The following is a 16,246-nucleotide window of genomic DNA, read 5'->3' on the forward strand; positions in this document are numbered from 1 at the left end:
GGAAAGAGACAATACCGGGTACGGCGCACAGATAGCGGAAAGAGACAATATCGGGTACGGCGCACAGATAGGGGAAAGAGACAATACCGGGTACTGCGCACAGATAGGTGAAAGAGACAATACCGGGTACGGCGCACAGATAGGTTAAAGAGACAATACCGGGTACGGCGCACAGACAGGGGAAAGAGACAATACCGGGTACGGCGCACAGATAGGTGAAAGAGACAATACCGGGTTTGGCGCACAGATAGGGGAAAGAGACAATACCGGGTACGGCGCACAGACAGGGGAAAGAGACAATACCGGGTACGGCGCACAGATAGGGGAAAGAGACAATACCGGGTACGGCGCACAGACAGGGGAAAGAGACAATACCGGGTACGGCGCACAGACAGGGGAAAGAGACAATACCGGGTACGGCGCACAGATAGGGGAAAGAGACAATACCGGGTACGGCGCACAGATAGGGGAAAGAGACAATACCGGGTACGGCGCACAGACAGGGGAAAGAGACAATACCGGGTACGGCGCACAGACAGGGGAAAGAGACAATACCGGGTACGGCGCACAGACAGGGGAAAGAGACAATACCGGGTACGGCGCACAGATAGGGGAAAGAGACAATACCGGGTACGGCGCACAGATAGGGGAAAGAGACAATACCGGGTACGGCGCACATATAGCGTAAAGAGACAATACCGGGTACGGCGCACAGATAGGTGAAAGACAATACCGGGTACGGCGCACAGATAGGGGAAAGAGACAATACCGGGTACGGCGCACAGATAGCGGAAAGAGACAATATCGGGTACGGCGCACAGATAGGGGAAAGAGACAATACCGGGTACTGCGCACAGATAGGTGAAAGAGACAATACCGGGTACGGTGCACAGATAGGGGAAAGAGACAATACCGGGTACGGCGCACAGACAGGGGAAAGAGACAATACCGGGTACGGCGCACAGATAGGGGAAAGAGACAATACCGGGTACTGCGCACAGACAGGGGAAAGAGACAATACCGGGTACGGCGCACAGACAGGGGAAAGAGACAATACCGGGTACGGCGCACAGACAGGGGAAAGAGACAATACCGGGTACTGCGCACAGACAGGGGAAAGAGACAATACCGGGTACTGCGCACAGATAGGGGAAAGAGACAATACCGGGTACGGCGCACAGATAGTGGAAAGAGACAATACCGGGTACTGCGCACAGACAGGGGAAAGAGACAATACCGGGTACGGCGCACAGATAGGGGAAAGAGACAATACCGGGTACGGCGCACAGACAGGGGAAAGAGACAATACCGGGTACGGCGCACAGACAGGGGAAAGAGACAATACCGGGTACGGCGCACAGATAGGGGAAAGAGACAATACCGGGTACGGCGCACAGACAGGGGAAAGAGACAATACCGGGTACGGCGCACAGATAGGGGAAAGAGACAATACCGGGTACGGCGCACATATAGCGTAAAGAGACAATACCGGGTACGGCGCACAGACAGGGGAAAGAGACAATATCGGGTACGGCGCACAGACAGGGGAAAGAGACAATACCGGGTACGGCGCACAGACAGGGGAAAGAGACAATACCGGGTACGGCGCACAGACAGGGGAAAGAGACAATACCGGGTACGGCGCACAGATAGGTGAAAGAGACAATACCGGGTACGGCGCACAGATAGGTGAAAGAGACAATACCGGGTACGGCGCACAGACAGGGGAAAGAGACAATACCGGGTACGGCGCACAGATAGGGGAAAGAGACAATACCGGGTACGGCGCACAGACAGGGGAAAGAGACAATACCGGGTACGGCGCACAGATAGGGGAAAGAGACAATACCGGGTACGGCGCACAGATAGGTGAAAGAGACAATACCGGGTACGGCGCACAGATAGGGGAAAGAGACAATACCGGGTACGGCGCACAGACAGGGGAAAGAGACAATACCGGGTACGGCGCACAGATAGGGGAAAGAGACAATACCGGGTACGGCGCACAGACAGGGGAAAGAGACAATACCGGGTACGGCGCACAGATAGGGGAAAGAGACAATACCGGGTACGGCGCACAGATAGGGGAAAGAGACAATACCGGGTACGGCGCACAGACAGGGGAAAGAGACAATACCGGGTACGGCGCACAGATAGGGGAAAGAGACAATACCGGGTACGGCGCACAGACAGGGGAAAGAGACAATACCGGGTACGGCGCACAGATAGGGGAAAGAGACAATACCGGGTACGGCGCACAGATAGGGGAAAGAGACAATACCGGGTACGGCGCACAGACAGGGGAAAGAGACAATACCGGGTACGGCGCACATATAGCGTAAAGAGACAATACCGGGTACGGCGCACAGATAGGTGAAAGACAATACCGGGTACGGCGCACAGATAGGGGAAAGAGACAATACCGGGTACGGCGCACAGATAGCGGAAAGAGACAATACCGGGTACGGCGCACAGATAGGGGAAAGAGACAATACCGGGTACTGCGCACAGACAGGGGAAAGAGACAATACCGGGTACGACGCACCGACAGGGGAAAGAGACAATGGCCCTCATTCCGAGTTGTTCGCTCGGTAAAAATCTTCGCATCGCAGCGATTTTCCGCTTAATGCGCATGCGCAATGTTCGCACTGCGACTGCGCCAAGTAAATTTGCTATGCACTTAGGAATTTTACTCACGGCTTTTTCATCGTTCTGGCTATCGTAATGTGATTGACAGGAAATGGGTGTTACTGGGCGGAAACAGGCCGTTTTATGGGCGTGTGGGAAAAAACGCTACCGTTTCCGGAAAAAACGCAGGAGTGGCCGGAGAAACGGGGGAGTGTCTGGGCGAACGCTGGGTGTGTTTGTGACGTCAAACCAGGAACGACAAGCAGTGAAATGATCGCAGATGCCGAGTAAGTCTGGAGCTACTCAGAAACTGCTACGAGGTGTGTAATCGCAATATTGCGAATACATCGTTCGCATTTTTAAGATGCTAAGATTCACTCCCAGTAGGCGGCGGCTTAGCATGAGCAAATCTGCTAAAATCGCCTTGCGAGCGACCAACTCGGAATGAGGGCCAATACCGGGTACGGCGCACAGACAGGGGAAAGAGACAATACCGGGTACGGCGCACAGATAGTGGAAAGAGATAATACCGGGTACGGCGCACAGACAGGGAAAAGAGACAATACCGGGTACGGCGCACAGATAGGGAAAAGAGACAATACCGGGTACTGCGCACAGACAGGGGAAAGAGACAATACCGGGTACGGCGCACAGATAGGGGAAAGAGACAATACCGGGTACGGCGCACGACAGGGGAAAGAGACAATACCGGGTACTGCGCACAGATAGGGAAAAGAGACAATACCGGGTACTGCGCACAGACAGGGAAAAGAGACGATACCGGGTACGGCGCACAGATAGGGGAAAGAGACAATACCGGGTACGGCGCACAGATAGTGGAAAGAGACAATACCGGGTACGGCGCACAGATAGGGGAAAGAGACAATACCGGGTACGGCGCACAGATAGGGGAAAGAGACAATACCGGGTACGGCGCACAGACAGGGGAAAGAGACAATACCGGGTACGGCGCACAGATAGGGAAAAGAGACAATACCGGGTACTGCGCACAGATAGGGAAAAGAGACAATACCGGGTACTGCGCACAGACAGGGAAAAGAGACAATACCGGGTACGGCGCACAGATAGGGGAAAGAGACAATACCGGGTACGGCGCACAGATAGTGGAAAGAGACAATACCGGGTACGGCGCACAGATAGGGGAAAGAGACAATACCGGGTACGGCGCACAGACAGGGGAAAGAGACAATACCGGGTACTGCGCACAGACAGGGGAAAGAGACAATACCGGGTACGGCGCACAGACAGGGGAAAGAGACAATACCGGGTACGGCGCACAGACAGGGGAAAGAGACAATACCGGGTACTGCGCACAGACAGGGGAAAGAGACAATACCGGGTACTGCGCACAGATAGGGGAAAGAGACAATACCGGGTACGGCGCACAGATAGTGGAAAGAGACAATACCGGGTACTGCGCACAGACAGGGGAAAGAGACAATACCGGGTACTGCGCACAGACAGGGGAAAGAGACAATACCGGGTACGGCGCACAGATAGGGGAAAGAGACAATACCGGGTACGGCGCACAGACAGGGGAAAGAGACAATACCGGGTACGGCGCACAGACAGGGGAAAGAGACAATACCGGGTGCGGCGCACAGATAGGGGAAAGACACAATACCGGGTACGGCGCACAGACAGGGGAAAGAGACAATACCGGGTACGGCGCACAGATAGGGGAAAGAGACAATACTGGGTACGGCGCACATATAGCGTAAAGAGACAATACCGGGTACGGCGCACAGATAGGGGAAAGAGACAATACCGGGTACGGCGCACAGACAGGGGAAAGAGACAATACCGGGTACGGCGCACAGACAGGGGAAAGAGACAATACCGGGTACGGCGCACAGATAGGGGAAAGAGACAATACCGGGTACTGCGCACAGATAGGGGAAAGAGACAATACCGGGTACGGCGCACAGACAGGGGAAAGAGACAATACCGGGTACGGCGCACAGATAGGGGAAAGAGACAATACCGGGTACTGCGCACAGATAGGGGAAAGAGACAATACCGGGTACTGCGCACAGACAGGGGAAAGAGACAATACCGGGTACTGCGCACAGACAGGGAAAAGAGACAATACCGGGTACTGCGCACAGACAGGGGAAAGAGACAATATCGGGTACTGCGCACAGATAGGGGAAAGAGACAATACCGGGTACGGCGCACCGATAGGGGAAAGAGACAATATCGGGTACTGCGCACAGACAGGGGAAAGAGACAATACCGGGTACGGCGCACAGACAGGGGAAAGAGACAATACCGGGTACGGCGCACAGACAGGGGAAAGAGACAATACCGGGTACGGCGCACAGACAGGGGAAAGAGACAATACCGGGTACGGCGCACAGACAGGGGAAAGAGACAATACCGGGTACGGCGCACAGATAGGGTAAAGAGACAATACCGGGTACTGCGCACAGATAGGGGAAAGAGACAATACCGGGTACTGCGCACAGACAGGGAAAAGAGACAATACCGGGTACTGCGCACAGACAGGGGAAAGAGACAATACCGGGTACTGCGCACATACAGGGGAAAGAGACAATACCGGGTACTGCGCACAGACAGGGGAAAGAGACAATACCGGGTACTGCGCACAGACAGGGAAAAGAGACAATACCGGGTACTGCGCACAGACAGGGAAAAGAGACAATACCGGGTACGGCGCACAGACAGGGAAAAGAGACAATACCGGGTACGTCGCACAGATAGGGGAAAGAGACAATACCGGGTACGGCGCACAGACAGGGGAAAGAGACAATACCGGGTACTGCGCACAGATAGGGGAAAGAGACAATACCGGGTACGGCGCACAGATAGGGGAAAGAGACAATACCGGGTACGGCGCACAGACAGGGGAAAGAGACAATACCGGGTACGGCGCACAGATAGGGGAAAGAGACAATACCGGGTACGGCGCACAGACAGGGGAAAGAGACAATACCGGGTACTGCGCACAGACAGGGGAAAGAGACAATACCGGGTACTGCGCACAGACAGGGGAAAGAGACAATACCGGGTACTGCGCACAGACAGGGGAAAGAGACAATACCGGGTACTGCGCACAGACAGGGGAAAGAGACAATACCGGGTACTGCGCACAGACAGGGGAAAGAGACAATACCGGGTACTGCGCACAGACAGGGGAAAGAGACAATACCGGGTACTGCGCACAGACAGGGAAAAGAGACAATACCGGGTACGGCGCACAGATAGGGGAAAGAGACAATACCGGGTACGGCGCACAGACAGGGGAAAGAGACAATACCGGGTACTGCGCACAGATAGGGGAAAGAGACAATACCGGGTACGGCGCACAGATAGGGGAAAGAGACAATACTGGGTACGGCGCACAGACAGGGGAAAGAGACAATACCGGGTACGGCGCACAGATAGGGGAAAGAGACAATACCGGGTACGGCGCACAGACAGGGGAAAGAGACAATACCGTACTGTGATTTGTGAGATAAAATACAGAGCAGTGACACAGGCTGACGCAGGAGATTGATGAGGACAGTGCTGTTTATCTGACCTCTCCTCCCCGCACATAAACTCTATCTCAGCCTGCCAGGGCCACTGTATATAAACTATAAACTGACAGATGGATGAGGCTGTGTGAGGCAGACACGTGCCATGGCGCTGCATTATCTGCATGTCTGTGCACACGCCATGGTCTCTGTACAGATATAAGATAACACTGGCTGTGTGATATGCAAATTATATATATATATATATATATATATATATATATAGAGAGAGAGAGAGAGAGAGAACCCAGCACTCTCCTCAGTTACCTCATTCACTTCAAAACTTTAATACATAACTGGATAAATAACGGGATTTTAGTACATGAGTTGTACAATGCATTTAAGCTTGCAGCCCACATCACGGGACCCCATTTCACTGCAGTCCTCTATCACATACATTTTTCACATAGATTTATTGTTAACCTGGAAACTGCTATCCAATAGGAGAAAATGTGCTTACCTGGTTTAGAGCTCACCTGCTGGCTCACTGGCTTCTAAAGGTGAGACCGTCACCAGCACACCAATGAAACAGCTGCCACAGACTTACAGTAAATGAGATTAACATGGGAGAGCTATGACTGTCTCACTTATAAAATCACTGGGAAAATGGCTGATGCTGCATTTTCCCGGAGCCTTGTGCAAAACATGGGTGCAGGGTATGTAGTGTGGGCCCCTCTGGACCCAGTACATATAGATATGTTCCCGTCACAGTATATAATATACAGGTAATAACGCCCAGTCATTACTGTGATGTGTACAGGAGAATGGCGGAAGTGAATGAGACATAAGAGTAAGCAGACAGCGCACAGCAGCGTACATTGGCGGTCATCCCTCTGCCAGTTTATGCAATCTCCTATACCTTATGTATATCCGCCCGGCCGAATGTGCAAAGCCTGGGACGCCCACTTCTATGGTCCGTGCACGCTGTAATACCGACTGGTGCTACCGGTCACACCATCGCCAGCGTATGGCAGGTTCCGTCTCTCCGTCTGACTATGGCCACCTACACCACCAGGTTTCCCATTGGAAACTGCAGAGCGCTCACGAAACCTCACCCAAGCAACGGAACTGACAGCGTTCCCCGACACATCCTGAGGCTATGTACCGACACAGCGACATATCCACGGGTCGCGCACAGAGTAAATACTCCGCCATACTGCCTCCACAAACAGCAGCGCTGTATAGACCCCTCTTACCCAGTTACCTACCTGTTTCTAGGGGGTAGGCCGCCTGCATCATTAACGACGTGAGAACAAATAAGTGTGATAGAGGCTGTAAAGCGGTTTCCTTGTAGCGCTGCATATTCACATTCCTGTGCCCGTGTCCTGCGCCCGCAGCCATGGCACCGTCTGTGTGAGCGTGTAACAGCTGTGGGTCAGGCTCGTACCCTCCTCTTCCAGTAAGTAAACTGGTCAGCCAGCCCGGGACACTTGTTTTATGAGCGTTTCCCCACAATGAGTCCTTGAGCTGTTATCGGGTCCTAGAGGTGCTTTGTGTTCTGCATTTGTGTCTCGTGGTATCTATGACAACTACGGGAGTTTGATTGAGAAGTGGGTGAGAGGGGGGTGAGCGGCCAGGACGTCGTGTAGGGTCGTGCGGCTCTGTTCCTGCACAATGGGACCGGTGATGGGCTGTGTGCTGGAAGATAATACGTGTCTGGGGAAACCGCTGTATACAGGGGTCCAGCCAGGGATACAGGCTGATATATACTGCCGGGAATACAGGATTCCACACTATACCCGTGTATTACACTCAGGGGCACATTTACTAAGAATCGTGCTATGCGATGGTGTATCCAACCTTGTGTGATCTGCGTGTGATCGGCGTGTCCTGCGTGTGATCGGCGTGTCCTGCGTGTGATCGGCGTGTCCTGCGTGTGATCGGCGTGTCCTGCGTGTGATCGGCGTGTCCTGCGTGTGATCGGCGTGTCATGCATGTGATCGGCGTGTCCTGCATGTGATCGGCGTGTTCTGCGTGCCCTGCGTGTGATCGGCGTGCCCTGCGTGTGATCGGCGTGTTCTGCGTGCCCTGCGTGTGATCGGCGTGTCCTGCGTGTGATCGGCGTGTCCTGCGTGTGAACGGCGTGTCCTGCATGTGATCAGCGCGTCCTGCGTGTGATCAGCGTGCCCTGCGTGTGATCAGCGTGCCCTGCGTGTGATCGGCGTGTCCTGTGTGTGATTGTCGAGTCCTGCGTATGATCGGCGTGCCCTGTGTGTGATCGGCGTGTCCTGCGTATGATCGGCGTGTCCTGCGTATGATCGGCGTGTCCTGCGTGTGATCGGCGTACCCTGCGTGTGATCGGCGTGCCCTGCGTGTGATCGGCGTGCCCTGCGTGTGATCGGCATGCCCTGCGTGTGATCGGCGTGTTCTGCGTGCCCTGCGTGTGATCGGCGTGTCCTGCGTGTGATCGGCGTGTCCTGCGTGTGAACGGCGTGTCCTGCGTGTGATCGGCGCGTCCTGCGTGTGATCAGCGCATCCTGCGTGTGATCAGCGCGTCCTGCGTGTGATCAGCGTGCCCTGCGTGTGATCAGCGTGCCCTGCGTGTGATCAGCGTGCCCTGCGTGTGATCAGCGTGCCCTGCGTGTGATCGGCGCGCCCTGCGTGTGATCAGCGTGTCCTGCGTGTGATCGGCGTGTCCTGCGTATGATCGGCGTGTCCTGCGTATGATCGGCGTGTCCTGCGTATGATCGGCGTACCCTGCGTGTGATCGGTGTCCTGCGTGTGATCGGCGTGCCCTGCGTGTGATCGGCGTGCCCTGCGTATGATCGGCGTGCCCTGCGTGTGATCGGCGTGCCCTGCGTAAGATCGGCGTGCCCTGCGTGTGATCGGCGTGCCCTGCGTGTGATCGGCGTGCCCTGCGTGTGATCGGCGTGATCGGCGTGTCCTGCGTGTGATCGACGTGTCCTGCGTGTGATCGGCGTGTCCTGCGTGTGATCGGCGTGTCCTGCGTGTGATCGGCGTGCACTGCGTGTGATCGACGTGCCCTGCGTGTGATCGGCGTGTCCTGCGTGTGATCAGCGTGTCCCGGGTGTGATCGGCGTGTCCTGCGTGTCCCGCGTGTGATCGGCGTGTCCCGCGTGTGATCGGCGTGTCCCGCGTGTGATCGGCGTGTCCCGCGTGTGATCGGCGTGTCCTGCGTGTGATCGCGTGTCCCGGGTGTGATCGGCGTGTCCCGGGTGTGATCGGCGTGTCCCGGGTGTGATCGGCGTGTCCAGCGTGTGATCGGCGTGTCCTGCGTGTGATCGGCGTGTCCTGCGTGTGATCGGCGTGTCCTGCGTGTGATCGGCGTGCACTGCGTGTGATCGGCGTGTCCTGCGTGTGATCGGCGTGTCCCGGGTGTGATCGGCGTGCCCTGCGTGTGATCGGCGTGCCCTGCGTGTGATCGGCGTGCCCTGCGTGTGATCGGTGTCCTGCGTAAGATCGGCGTGCCCTGCGTGTGATCGGCGTGCCCTGCGTGTGATCGGCGTGTCCTGCGTGTGATCGGCGTGTCCTGCGTGTGATCGGCGTGTCCTGCGTGTGATCGGCGTGTCCTGCGTGTGATCGGCGTGCACTGCATGTGATTGGCGTGATCGGCGTGTCCTGCGTGTGATCGACGTGCCCTGCGTGTGATCGGCGTGTCCTGCGTGTGATCAGCGTGTCCCGGGTGTGATCGGCGTGTCCTGCGTGTCCCGCGTGTGATCAGCGTGTCCCGCGTGTGATCGGTGTGTCCCGCGTGTGATCGGCGTGTCCCGCGTGTGATCGGCGTGCCCCGCGTGTGATCGGCGTGCCCTGCGTGTGATCGGCGTGCCCTGCGTGTGATCGGCGTGCCCTGCGTGTGATCGGCGTGTCCTGGGTGTGATCGGCGTGTCCTGGGTGTGATCGGCGTGTCCTGAGTGTGATTGGCGTGTCCTGCGTGTGATCAGGGTGCCCTGCGTGTGATCGGCGTGTCCTGCGTGTGATCAGCGTGTCCTGCGTGTGATCGTGTGTGCTGCGTGTGATCGGCGTGCCCTGCGTGTGATCGGCGTGTCCTGCGTGTGATCGGCGTGTGCTGCGTGTGATCGGCGTGTGCTGCGTGTGATCGGCGTGTCCTGCGTGTGATCGGCGTGTCCTGCGTGTGATCAGCGTGTCCCGGGTGTGATCGGCGTGCCCTGCGTGTGATCGCGTGTGCTGCGTGTGATCGGCGTGTGCTGCGTGTGATCGGCGTGCCCTGCGTGTGATCGGTGTGTCCTGCGTGTGATCGGCGTGCCCTGCGTGTGATCGGCGTGTCCTGCGTGTGATCGGCGTGTCCTGCGTGTGATCGGCGTGTGCTGCGTATCAGTGAGATCGGTGCGTCACTTCTCTGTGTGTAAAAGTAAAAAAATAGTTTCAACAAAACTGGAAAAAAAAATGAACGGGGGCCCCACCCAAACATAGCCAGCCCCGGGCTCCCGGAGCCAGCCCTGGGTAATAAATACAGGGAACAAATCTTATAGCGGTTCCCCGTATTTTTAGAACCAGCCCCTGGTTCCGCTAGCAGGGGGGTAATGACAGCCAGGGGACACACGTGACAGGGTCACCCGGCCAAAACATTATTCATTCCTTACTCAGCTCAGGCCTAGGATTCCTGGAGAAGTGGGGACCCCCCCCCCCCCCCCAATAAAAGGGTCCCCCCTCTCCAGTTCACCACAGGCCTGGGCTGAATCTCTGAGTTATCCCCTGAATTACATTTTTTATTTTAAAGTAATATTGTCTTTTACAGGAGGACTGCAGGTCCCAGCAAGCCTCCCCACATGCCGGTACTTGGAGAAGCACATGTTGTACTGTACATACAGAGCAGCCTGGATAGTGGCGGAACGTGACTTCTGTCACTTACTATAGGCAAAAAGTACAGTCAGTAAGTATAGTGCAACCTGTGTGGTAGTACCAGCAATAACGCACAGGCCGCTGGTATAATCAGTACAGGTCGTATAATAGTATACAGTAGCACAGTACAGTAAGAGCCAGTCAGTACAGGCCGTATAATAGTATACAGTAGCACAGTACAGTAAGAGCCAGTCAGTACAGGCCGTATAATAGTCTACAGTAGCACAGTACAGTAAGAGCCAGTCAGTACAGGCCGTATAATAGTATACAGTAGCACAGTACAGTAAGAGCCAGTCAGTACAGGCCGTATAATAGTATACAGTAGCACAGTACAGTAAGAACCAGTCAGTACAGGCCGTATAATAGTATACAGTAGCACAGTACAGTAAGAGCCAGTCAGTACAGGCAGTATAATAGTATACAGTAGCACAGTACAGTAAGAGCCAGTCAGTACAGGCCGTATAATAGTATACAGTAGCACAGTACAGTAAGAGCCAGTCAGTACAGGCCGTATAATAGTATACAGTAGCACAGTACAGTAAGAGCCAGTCAGTACGGGCCGTATAATAGTATACAGTAGCACAGTACAGTAAGAGCCAGTCAGTACGGGCCGTATAATAGTATACAGTAGCACAGTACAGTAAGAGCCAGTCAGTACAGGCCGTATAATAGTATACAGTAGCAGAGTACAGTAAGAGCCAGTCAGTACGGGCCGTATAATAGTATACAGTAGCACAGTACAGTAAGAGCCAGTCAGTACGGGCCGTATAATAGTATACAGTAACACAGTACAGTAAGAGCCAGTCAGTACGGGCCGTATAATAGTATACAGTAGCACAGTACAGTAAGAGCCAGTCAGTACGGGCTGTATAATAGTATACAGTAGTACAGTACATTAAGAGCCAGTCAGTACGGGCCGTATAATAGTATACAGTAGCACAGTACAGTAAGAGCCAGTCCGTAAGAGCCGTATAATAGTATACAGTAGCACAGTACAGTAAGAGCCAGTCAGTACAGGCCGTATAATAGTATACAGTAGCACAGTACAGTAAGAGCCAGTCAGTACAGGCCGTATAATAGTATACAGTAGCAGAGTACAGTAAGAGCCAGTCAGTACGGGCCGTATAATAGTATACAGTAGCACAGTACAGTAATAGCCAGTCAGTACGGGCCGTATAATAGTATACAGTAGCACAGTACAGTAAGAGCCAGTCAGTACGGGCTGTATAATAGTATACAGTAGCACAGTACAGTAAGAGCCAGTCAGTACGGGCCGTATAATAGTATACAGTAGCACAGTACAGTAAGAGCCAGTCAGTACAGGCCGTATAATAGTATACAGTAGCACAGTACAGTAAGAGCCAGTCAGTACAGGCCATATAATAGTATACAGTAGCACAGTACAGTAAGAGCCAGTCAGTACGGGTCGTATAATAGTATACAGTAGCACAGTACAGTAATAGCCAGTCAGTACGGGCCGTATAATAGTATACAGTAGCACAGTACAGTAAGAGCCAGTCAGTACGGGCCGTATAATAGTATACAGTAGCACAGTACAGTAAGAGCCAGTCAGTACGGGCCGTATAATAGAATACAGTAGCACAGTACAGTAAGAGCCAGTCAGTACGGGCCGTATAATAGTATACAGTAGCACAGTACAGTAAGAGCCAGTCAGTACAGGCCGTATAATAGTATACAGTAGCACAGTACAGTAAGAGCCAGTCAGTACGGGCCGTATAATAGTATACAGTAGCACAGTACAGTAAGAGCCAGTCAGTACGGGCCGTATAATAGTATACAGTAGCACAGTACAGTAAGAGCCAGTCCGTAAGAGCCGTATAATAGTATACAGTAGCACAGTACAGTAAGAGCCAGTCAGTACGGGCCGTATAATAGTATACAGTAGCACAGTACAGTAAGAGCCAGTCAGTACGGGCCGTATAATAGTATACAGTAGCACAGTACAGTAAGAGCCAGTCAGTACGGGCCGTATAATAGTATACAGTAGCAGAGTACAGTAAGAGCCAGTCAGTACGGGCCGTATAATAGTATACAGTAGCAGAGTACAGTAAGAACCAGTCAGTACGGGCCGTATAATAGTATACAGTAGCACAGTACAGTAAGAGCCAGTCAGTACGGGCCGTATAATAGTATACAGTAGCACAGTACAGTAAGAGCCAGTCAGTACGGGCCGTATAATAGTATACAGTAACACAGTACAGTAAGAGCCAACCAGTACGGGCCGTATAATAGTATACAGTAGCAGAGTACAGTAAGAGCCAGTCAGTACGGGCCGTATAATAGTCAGCATACAGTAGCATAGTACAGTAAGAGCCAACCAGTACAGGCCGTATAATAGTCAGTATACAGTAGCACAGTACAGTTAGAGCCAACCAGTACAGGCTGTATAATAGTCAGTATAGCACAGTACAGTAAGAGCCAGTCAGTACGGGCCGTATAATAGTATACAGTAGCAGAGTACAGTAAGAGCCAGTCAGTACGGGCCGTATAATAGTATACAGTAACACAGTACAGTAAGAGCCAGTCAGTACGGGCCGTATAATAGTATACAGTAGCACAGTACAGTAAGAGCCAGTCAGTACGGGCTGTATAATAGTATACAGTAGCACAGTACAGTAAGAGCCAGTCAGTACAGGCCGCATAATAGTATACAGAAGCACAGTACAGTAAGAGCCAGTCAGTACAGGCCGTATAATAGTATACAGTAGCACAGTACAGTAAGAGCCAGTCAGTACAGGCCGTATAATAGTATACAGTAACACAGTACAGTAAGAGCCAGTCAGTACGGGCCGTATAATAGTATACAGTAGCACAGTACAGTAAGAGCCAGTCAGTACGGGCTGTATAATAGTATACAGTAGCACAGTACAGTAAGAGCCAGTCAGTACAGGCCGTATAATAGTATACAGTAGCACAGTACAGTAAGAGCCAGTCAGTACAGGCCGTATAATAGTATACAGTAGCACAGTACAGTAAGAGCCAACCAGTACAGGCCGTATACTAGAATACAGTAGCACAGTACAGTAAGAGCCAGTCGGTACAGGCCGTATAATAGTATACAGTAGCACAATACAGTAAGAGCCAGTCAGCACTGGCCGTATAATAGTATATAGTAGCACAGTACAGTAAGAGCCAGTCAGTACGGGCTGTATAATAGTATACAGTAGCACAGTACAGTAAGAGCCAGTCAGTACGGGCCGTATAATAGTATACAGTAGCACATTACAGTAAGAGCCAGTCAGTACGGGCCGTATAATAGTATACAGTAACACAGTACAGTAAGAGCCAGTCAGTACAGGCCGTATAATAGTATACAGTAGCACAGTACAGTAAGAGCCAGTCAGTACAGGCCGTATAATAGTATACAGTAACACAGTACAGTAAGAGCCAGTCAGTACGGGCCGTATAATAGTATACAGTAGCACAGTACAGTAAGAGCCAGTCAGTACGGGCTGTATAATAGTATACAGTAGCACAGTACAGTAAGAGCCAGTCAGTACAGGCCGTATAATAGTATACAGAAGCACAGTACAGTAAGAGCCAGTCAGTACAGGCCGTATAATAGTATACAGTAGCACAGTACAGTAAGAGCCAGTCAGTACGGGCCGTATAATAGTATACAGTAACACAGTACAGTAAGAGCCAGTCAGTACGGGCCGTATAATAGTATACAGTAGCACAGTACAGTAAGAGCCAGTCAGTACGGGCCGTATAATAGTATACAGTAGCACAGTACAGTAAGAGCCAGTCAGTACGGGCCGTATAATAGTATACAGTAGCACAGTACAGTAAGAGCCAGTCAGTACGGGCCGTATAATAGTATACAGTAGCACAGTACAGTAAGAGCCAGTCAGTACGGGCTGTATAATAGTATACAGTAGCACAGTACAGTAAGAGCCAGTCAGTACAGGCCGTATAATAGTATACAGAAGCACAGTACAGTAAGAGCCAGTCAGTACGGGCCGTATAATAGTATACAGTAGCACAGTACAGTAAGAGCCAGTCAGTACGGGCTGTATAATAGTATACAGTAGCACAGTACAGTAAGAGCCAGTCAGTACAGGCCGTATAATAGTATACAGTAGCACAGTACAGTAAGAGCCAGTCAGTACAGGCCGTATAATAGTATACAGTAGCACAGTACAGTAAGAGCCAACCAGTACAGGCCGTATAATAGAATACAGTAGCACAGTACAGTAAGAGCCAGTCGGTACAGGCCGTATAATAGTATACAGTAGCACAATACAGTAAGAGCCAGTCAGTACGGGCCGTATAATAGTATATAGTAGCACAGTACAGTAAGAGCCAGTCAGTACGGGCCGTATAATAGTATACAGTAGCACAGTACAGTAAGAGCCAGTCAGTACGGGCCGTATAATAGTATACAGTAGCACAGTACAGTAAGAGCCAGTCAGTACGGGCCGTATAATAGTATACAGTAACACAGTACAGTAAGAGCCAGTCAGTACAGGCCGTATAATAGTATACAGTAGCACAGTACAGTAAGAGCCAGTCAGTACGGGCCGTATAATAGTATACAGTAGCAGAGTACAGTAAGAGCCAGTCAGTACGGGCCGTATAATAGTATACAGTAGCACAGTACAGTAAGAGCCAGTCAGTACGGGCCGTATAATAGTATACAGTAGCACAATACAGTAAGAGCCAGTCAGTACGGGCCGTATAATAGTATACAGTAGCACAATACAGTAATAGCCAGTCAGTACGGGCCGTATAATAGTATATAGTAGCACAGTACAGTAAGAGCCAGTCAGTACGGGCCGTATAATAGTATACAGTAGCAGAGTACAGTAAGAGCCAACCAGTACGGGCCGTATAATAGTATACAGTAGCAGAGTACAGTAAGAGCCAGTCAGTACGGGCCGTATAATAGTCAGCATACAGTAGCACAGTACAGTAAGAGCCAACCAGTACAGGCCGTATAATAGTCAGTATACAGTAGCACAGTACAGTAAGAGCCAACCAGTACAGGCTGTATAATAGTCAGTATACAGTAGCACAGTTCCGTAAGAGCCAACCAGTACAGGCTGTATAATAGTCAGTATAGCACAGTACAGTAAGAGCCAGTCAGTACGGGCCGTATAATAGTATACAGTAGCACAATACAATAAGAACCAACCAGTACAAGCCTTATAATAGTATACAGTAGCATAGTACAGTAAGATCAAGTCAGTACAGGCCAAGAGCCACGCCTTCAA

Source organism: Pseudophryne corroboree, unplaced genomic scaffold (genome assembly GCF_028390025.1).
Source record: "Pseudophryne corroboree isolate aPseCor3 unplaced genomic scaffold, aPseCor3.hap2 scaffold_1551, whole genome shotgun sequence".
Classification (NCBI taxonomy): domain Eukaryota; kingdom Metazoa; phylum Chordata; class Amphibia; order Anura; family Myobatrachidae; genus Pseudophryne; species Pseudophryne corroboree.